Source organism: Macrotis lagotis, chromosome 7 (genome assembly GCF_037893015.1).
Source record: "Macrotis lagotis isolate mMagLag1 chromosome 7, bilby.v1.9.chrom.fasta, whole genome shotgun sequence".
Taxonomy (NCBI): Eukaryota; Metazoa; Chordata; class Mammalia; order Peramelemorphia; family Peramelidae; genus Macrotis; species Macrotis lagotis.
In genome coordinates this window covers 69,799,371-69,808,079 of record NC_133664.1, presented here as the reverse complement: position 1 = coordinate 69,808,079, position 8,709 = coordinate 69,799,371, and the positions used below count along the sequence as shown (strand labels likewise).

The 8,709-nt window shown below is 37.9% G+C and overlaps 1 protein-coding gene across 9 annotated transcripts in view; it reads left to right on the top strand.

Annotated features, from left to right (window-relative positions):
• ZNF438 (zinc finger protein 438) overlaps positions 1-8,709 on the top strand; it is a 137,360-nt gene that overhangs the window by 65,780 nt on the left and 62,871 nt on the right. The gene's annotated exons all lie outside the window — the stretch shown is intronic.

Here is an 8,709-nt window from a genome sequence, read left to right as displayed (position 1 = left end):
TTTATAACCCATCCTCTTCACCAATGCTTACCTCAGCTCTCCCACTTCAGCTTCTCCTCAGCAACCCCTTAAGTTATGCAATCTGTGACCTCTTCCTTTATGTATCCTACATTGAGGGAAGTCATAATCCAACCAGAACCCCAACCTCCCTCCCCATTCTGATTCCCATTTAATTGAAATGTTGATGAATTAAATTTACTTTGACTTCTCCCTACACCATTGCCCTTACTAGGTATAACTGTCTAGGTGATCCTTGTAGTATATCTTATTTATTTTTACAAAGTTTATCCCTGATGCAACTTCTCAGATCTTTTCAGAACCTTTCAATTCCTTGAATTTCCCAGTTTTTTAGTTTGATAGCAATTGCTCAATTTCATTTGTATTCGGCAAAATATGGTCTACCAAAACCCCAACTGAGCCATCTTTAGAACTTTCTTTTTGAATATTCTTCCCCTTTTGTATCTTATATTTCCTATCTGATCATTTGCATCATCTGTCACTGGCAGATCCATTGTCAAGCAAGGCCACACTTTGCCAAGTCCTAGGGTGGTTCAGACCTGGGGTTGGTAGATATAACTTCTTGAGATATTGTCTAGATCCATTATTTTGTGATTTGAAATCAGCGTGTTTGATTTAAAGCCTATGATTATCATTACTTTATCATCAGCTTCATGGTCAAATGTATCTGTGATCAGAATAATCAGGGTCAGCTTGTGAACCACTAAGCAGAACTCACTACTAGCTTCACTGTAAAGGTGCTTCAGACATTTAGTTACAATAGGATTTTGCCTCACTATTTTCAAATAGACCCAGGAATATTTTTCATTAAATTAGGTTACCATAAAGTGTAGGTTGAGCTTTGTAGCTCTAACAAGCCTAGATCTTTGGTTTAAAACTCAAAGGGCAGGCACTCAACCTTTTTTCCACCATAAGTATTCTTTTTTGGATGCTCAATAATAGATTCATAGTGTAGGTATCCAGCAGGCTGGCAGACTCACTGGAGGTACTTAAATATACACAATGGCAGTTCCAGAGGCTTATTACTTCATTTATCACAGGAAGGGCCAAGTGCTCTGCATTATTTTGTAAGAGAAACCACAGCACTTACCTGAAATCTCTTCAGAATGATCTAAGAGATTATACTAATTTAGGTGTAGGTGTGGAAGTTAGGGTGCTAAATGGCATTTCACAGATTTATTTTCCATCCTAAATTATGTAGAGGTTCAAAGCATAATCTTTTCTTTTGCATCTCCCCTCACCCCCCAGCTTTAAAGCCATGAAATATAAAATCTAAGTTGAAAGGACATCAGGTGATTTACGATATTTCATTTACTCTATAAAGAATTATGGCATCAACAATAAACCTATTGGGATGATAGGGTTCAAGTTCCTGAGGGTGGAAAGCACCAGGGCAAAAACAAGTAGAAGAACTTTGTCCTATAAATTCTACATAAATAATCTCTTTTATGGCACCAAAGAAGGATTTTTTCCCCTTGGATTCATATATATATATATATATATATATATATATATATATATATATATATATACACACACACACACACACACACACACACACACACACACACACACATATACATATATATATGATCTCAGACTTTTAAGTACATATTTAGCTCTACTTTGAATTTTTATTTCTGGCCTTATATTGATATAAATAGAAACTGGCATAATATCAATGTTAAAAGCTCTTGAAGATACCATGTTAATGTGAATCTATTAATTAGAAATACAGATTAAACTCAAGATCCTTTTAGCTTTTTGGATAGGGTCAATCTGCCTTATCACATGCTCAGTCTGGATGAATACCCAGCTGTATCGTGAAAACATTTTCAGTGGAAAAATGTCACTCTCTTTCCTAATAATAGCTCATTCTGCTAACAACTGGCAGGGTTGGGGTAGAGGCCAACAACTGATAAATGCAAGGCAGCTCCTTGGTTTGTGTCCAGAACACTGCTACAGTATGTTTATTTAATTCTTGTCCTCCATACTTGTGGCCTATTATTACCCGAGGATCTCCTATTCTTATTACATGTAGCCTTGTTTATTTAACTAAATATATTTAAACTATTTATAAGGGAATGAGAAATGGACTATGATGTTCAGATGCTCTGGCAGGTTTAACTGTTTTCTGCCCTTTTCATTCTGTCAGCTTTCTGTCATGGGTAGTCCAAGTAAAATTCAGTGATCTAATCCTGGAAATTGAGTATTTTTTCCTAAATCATATGAAATAGGAAATCTTTTGGTAGTTGCTTTTAACCTTTTAAAGCAATGTAAGAAGATGAAAGCATTTTCAGGAATATTTGCTTGTGCATTCAATGCCAGTAGCTTTTTTTGCTAAGAATTTAGAGAAGGCAAGGAGTGGGTAGTGAAGAGGAGAAAAAGGAGTTCGCCACTGAGGTCGCACAAATATGGTTTCTCCTACTGTAAAATGAGGGAGTTGGGCTCTGATAGCTCTAAAGCTGTGATCCTCTAAGTGGCCAGTGTGAAAAGTTCTATGACAGATAGAGAACAGGTTGTTGGCAGATACGTTGTGAAAAGTTTGAAATGTTTTTATTTATATGATTTTAGATAAAAACAATTTTTAACATATATCTTTTAAAATTTTGAGTTTCAAATTCTCTCCCTCCCTCCTTTTCCTTACTCTTCCTGAAGCAATCTGATGGAGGTTATACATGTGCAGTCATGCAAAACATATTTGAAATATATTTCTTAAGAATCCTCACTTTAAAAGCATAGATCTCCCTAGTTACACTCAGTAGCCATCTCTTTCAGAACGCCTTGGTAGACCTATAATCATTCGTTCTGTTTTATTTTTTGTTTCCTGGGTAGTTTTTCCTTTCCTTTTCTTTTCTTTTCCCCAAATCTCTGACCCTCTCCCATTCAAACTTCTCTTTCTAGTGAAGACACCACCACCCTCCTTGTCATCCCCATTCTCAAACCCTGTGTGCTCCCTCTCCACTCCTCATGTCCTGGTAGTTGACAAATCTTTTACATTTTCTCTTCTGAATATCTGTTTGTATATGCCACCACTGGTTAGGGTCTCTCCATCTCCCTTCTAGAATCTTGCAGCAGACTGTGGGATCTTCTCCCGGCTTCCTTCACTTGTGTCCATCATCCACTCGCGTCACCCTCTTTAGTTAACACTGGTGCCTCGGGTCTGCAACTTTCAGGATCAGTGTAGCCTTTCATGACCTACCTGCTGCTTCCTGGTTTTCCCTGCTTTTTCGCTCTGCTGGAATACTCTGCTCTCCACCCCACCCCCCCACCCCTGGCCAGGGCCCATGGTACCTGTCAGATACCCTCCTCTCCATCTCCTCATTCAGATTAAGTCAGGCCTTCTCCAAGAAGCCTTGCCTACCTTCCCTCTGGGCATCTCCTCTAATTTATCCTTTCTGTGGCATTTGTAGGTCTCTGGGCGAGACCAGGACCTCCTGGCCTAGAGACCATGCTTCATTTCTTTGCCTCCTCAACCCTTGGCACAGCTCCTCATTGTAGTAGGAGCTTCAAAAATGCTAGTTGACTTTGTTTTTCTTCTATTGATCAGGAGCTCTTGGAGGTTGGGGTTCATGACATTGATTTCTATCATACTTTGTGCATAAACCAAGAGAGCATACATTTGACTGAATGGTGATGTGTGCATCGGGCAAATTGGATATTCTGCCCTTACCCTCAGATCTTGGTGAAAACTACATCTACTAGGAAACTTGAATCATGCAGAGACAATGATTTCATATGGTGTTTCTTGCTTTTTAAAAGAATGACTAAGTAACATTTTTTTTTCTTTTCTGATGAAAGAGTTCTTGTGTGACATATTGAGATCATAATTAAAAGAAGAATGAGTTTATTTGTTTTATTTGTGTTTCATGTTTCATTAAAGTTGATCATGGCTTTTCATTTTAAAAATACAACATTGGGATTTTTTAGGATATTTTTTGCCTTGTGATTCTCTGATGATATAGGTATCATTTTTAAAAAGTTGTTCATTTAAAGATAGATGATTTTTTTCTGCCTTGCTTACTGAAACTGTCATTACTAAAATTGGTATTCACTTTACTTTTAATTTTTTTAACTAGATTTTTTTATAGACAATATTTATATTTCCATTAATTTTGTTATATAGACCTCCATTTTATGTTCTCTTTCGAGGATTATTTTGTTTTTTCAGATCCATCTGGAATTGACAATGGTGTCAGATTTCTTGTCATAAAGCATGAAACAAATAATTGATATGTAAAAATTAATTTATTGGGTACCAGTTTTAATACAGTGATTGAAAAAATGTTTGTATGCCCAAGAATTCTCATTTGAGACAGAATAAGACTGTATAGATGTTCCAGATCCATTTTGTGTATGTAACTAACATTAATTGAACAACTGTCTGTTGTATAACATTGGAGTTATCTTAGAAATTATTGACTCATAAAATCACATCATTGAAAACTCAAGGGATCCCTGGAGGTGAGGTCAACTATATAGTTCATTGCCTTCCTTTTTATAGATGAGGAGACAAAGGCTCAGAGAGGTTAATGTGATTTCTTTAAGGTCACAAAGGTAGTCAATGGCAGGGCCCAGGCATGAACTTAGTGACCAAGCTCCATCTACTGACCCACTCCCTTTGTTTTACACAAAAGGAAACTAAGGGCCAAAGGACAACCAGATGGAGGGGCGGTGGTGTCAGCTCAAGGAGAAACAGATCCCTGTGGCTGTGTTACCTATGTGGCATTGTTTTGTTGTTCATTTGGGTAAGCTTCGCCAAGTCACATTTGGATTCTGGCTCCAGCCTCCCTGGGGAGTGGTCCAGCAGTGTGACGTGGCTAGTGTAGAGCTCACGCTGTACTGGGTGACAGAAAACCTTTGGCTGAAGGCCCTGGGCCACAGGCTGCCTAGGGTGAGGGGATTTCAACCCTGGGTTTTGACTCAGGTTTCTCCAGCAGGAGATGGGTAAAGTCTGTGGATAGGCCTTCTCAGAATATGTTGCTAAATGTTTAGAATAATGTCCACAGATTGAAAAGGAAATAATGATATTGAAAATTATATGTAGCACAGACATAGAGAGACACCCACAGACAGACACATACGGAGACACTGACACACAGACAGACGCAGACAAACACACAGACACTGACAAACACACAGACACTGACAGACACACAGAGACACAGACAGTGACACAAACGCAGACACACCTAGAGACACAGACACAGGCGCACAGACACACACACTCCCCTCATCATTTGGCCCCAGTTGTTCCTGGGCTCTTGTGGCTGAGTCACACCACAGTTTCTTCACCTCTCTAGAGGCCTGTTGCTTCCCCACTGTGGGGGCCCAGGGGCAGCCTTGCTACCCTGTCCCGTGCTCTCCTTTGTCCTTGCTGTCCAGCTGTCAAGGCCTGTGCTCGGGGGAGGGTGGACCCAGGACACTGGGAGGAGCTGCCTGACCACTGCCCCTCTGACTGGCCTGGAGATGATGACCAGGAGGCCACTGGGTTCTGCTTTGCCTCTGAGACCCTGGCCCTAGGGGCAGCAAGGAGTGGGAAGATAGGGAGTGATGAGAGGGATTGTGGACAAGGAGAAGAAGTGAAGGTGGATGCTGCAGAAACTCCTTTTTGCCATTTAACTCAAGTGTTCTCTTCTGAAGAACGAGGTTTTCAGCATCCTTGGAAGCCAACTTCCCATCTCAGGTTGCGATGCTTGGCTTGGGGGCTGCTGGGTGGGGGAAGTAGGTCGGAAAGACTCCCTCCTGTAGGATACAAGAGCCATGCACCCTCCCTGTCTCTGAAGTGGGTTTCGCCATATTTTAGTAGCAGCTTCTGGGCAGGTGGTGATGCTTTGGGTGCAAAATCCAATGGCTCTTTATTCTTGTTATTTTTATCAACTTAGAAAGCCTGAGAACTAGTGCTTAAGTCCCATCCTGGGTCTTCTCAATCCCACTGTTTTACACAGTAAAATGTTCTCCTGTTTCAGCCTGTGGATCTTGCGGCAGGGTAATTTAAAATATCTTCACAATAATATTGAGCAATGAGATTTTTTGTGTAATTTAAAAATTCAGCTTAAAAATAGATATATGTGAACTATGCATTTTGCCCAATAGGCTCATTTTCTTCATAGAATCATGAAATTCATATGAAAAAAATTTGAACACTAATTAGAAAAAATGTTTTGCATGTCACCATAATAAAGTGATAATTTCTGAGTATGGTTCATAATATATACTTAAGGTTATTTATTGCATTGGATTCCATTTGCCATATTGTATGTTATAAATGAATTTACTTAATCCTAAAATTTATTTCTATAACATGAGAAGGTAGAATCCTTTTATTCCCCTTCAGAAAATTCTTGAGCAAACAATTTCAGTATTAGCTAGCTATCTGAAATAACATTTATTTTCATTTTGCACTTGTTACTTTTTTGTTTGCAAAGTGTTTTACAACATTTATTCATTTCTCAGTCCTCCCATAACCTCTGTGAGGAAGATTTGTAGTCTGTAAGGCAGAGCTGTTGCATTCATATTAAATAGATGGATCAATGCATCTTTTTCATGAGGGCAGTTTTAAATAGGATGACTTAAAGGGTCCCCTTTATCTCCACTGGTAGAAGTGAACTGGCCTTCATACCCACTTTGATTCTTCTCTGGAGCCAAGTCCAGGGGAGAACTGTTAGTGAGGGAAAATATTGAAGGGAAATCCTTTGTTCATTTAAAAAATTTCAAACCAAAGGCAATTAGAGCTGACTGTTTAGAATATTGAACTTGATTTCTTTTAAGTTCAGACTTTGAAGATGTCTGTGTGGGCTACTGAATTGAGTTTGTTCATTCAAACGGTTTGGATGTGTAATAGGTGCTTTACTTAATTCTTCTTTTCCCTCAAAGTTTCTCAGTCTGCAGTGAATGAATCAAGCAGTGAGTTCCTTTGGTACTATGTAGAGCAACCTTAGCTTTTAATCCTATGCCTTGGTCATATCTGTTGGCAAATGAGATTCCTCAGCCATTGTCAGTGATAGACTTTGAAGAACAGGTAGGTATCTACCACTAGAGAAGGATAAATTTCCCAATTTGGAAGAAGGGGTGGGGGAGAAGGTAGGGTCTTGCAAAGCCAGTGAGCTTGACTTTGACATCTGGCAAAATTTTAGAATACATTATTAAAAGAAATGATTAGAAGACAGAAAAAAGAAATGGTGATAATAAAGAATAGCATGGGACCATCAGGACCAGTTTATTATAGACTAACATAATTTCATTTTTCGACAGGGTTTCTACAATGATAGATAATAGGAGTGCTATAGATTTTTTTTGACTTTGACTTTAGTCAAATCTTAGAAAGGATTTCTTGCTGTCTTTGACTAAAAGATGGAAAACTTTGCTTTTGGTTTTTGTTGTTGATGATGTTCAGTCTTTTCAGTCTTCGAGTATTTTCCAAATGCTTTTTTTTTAGTTTTTTTTTGTAAAATAAATGGGGTTAAGTGGCTTGCTCAAGGCCACATAGCTAGGTAATTATTAAGTGTCTGAGGTTGGATTTGAACTCAGTACTTCTGACTCCAGGACTGGTGCTCTATCCACTGAGCCACCTAGCTGCCCCTTCCAAATGCTTTTGATCAAACATCTGTATCAGAAAAAATGTTTGACACATACAACTAGTACATGTATATTTCCTTATTTGTAAATTATTTGTTGCAATTATAAAGTACATCATAAAACACAAAACATAAAAAAGCATTAAAAAGTAAGCTCAAAATTAAACAATATTTTCTTAATATTACAGAAAATCTTTTGCTCACTATAAACAGCATTATTTTTTTAGTGAAAGCAATGTGATCGAATATGCTTCATTATTTTGGAAAATCTTGGTTGCAACATTTTGAGATATACCAGTTTGAAGGTCTTATTCTGAATTAAGTTTATTTCAATGCTTAGTTTTAAGTTGTTTTAACTGAAAAGATTCAGAAAATAAAATGGAAGAATTGCATCCATTGATTCTGCTTACTAAATCATGATAATCATTTTCAGTCCCATCTGCTAATTATAGAATGATTGTGGTTGAAATTTGGCTAGTAAATTTCTGTGTTCCCTGATGTCAATTAGTTGTTTTTACAAACTAATTGGAAAGTATTATACTTTTATGATTTTAATAAATGGGTTCAAAACCCACTGAAACACTTAAGGTTTTTTTAAAACAACTTGGGAAATTCTGCATCCAAATTTACGTATTCAGATATGAGAATTTTTATAGTTGACATATTGTTTTTGGCAGCCTCAAAAGGAGAGTAATATCCAGGAAGAGAGAGTGGTCAAAAATCTGTAATGCAGCAAAAAAGTCAAGGAGAATAAGGATTAAAATAGTGCCATTATAGTTGATGGTGAAAATATTTTTATTAACTTTAAAAAGAACCGTTTCTTTTGAGTGAAGAGATTAGGATAACAAGGAGATTGAAAGCTTGAGAAACTAGAAGGACAATGATGCTCACAACAGAAATAAAGATAGGAGGAGACCGAGACTTGCATAACCAGCTTTAGGAGGAGACACAGCAGGGAGAATTCCTAGTTAATTGTAAAATTGCTGAATTTTTCAGGGGAGGGTGAATATTTTCTCATCATCTTTTGATTAGATGTTGGACCCCCAACCTGCCAGTTTAGAACGAATGTCAAGATACAGGGCATGTAGCTATTAAGAGATCAATGTCAGAGACT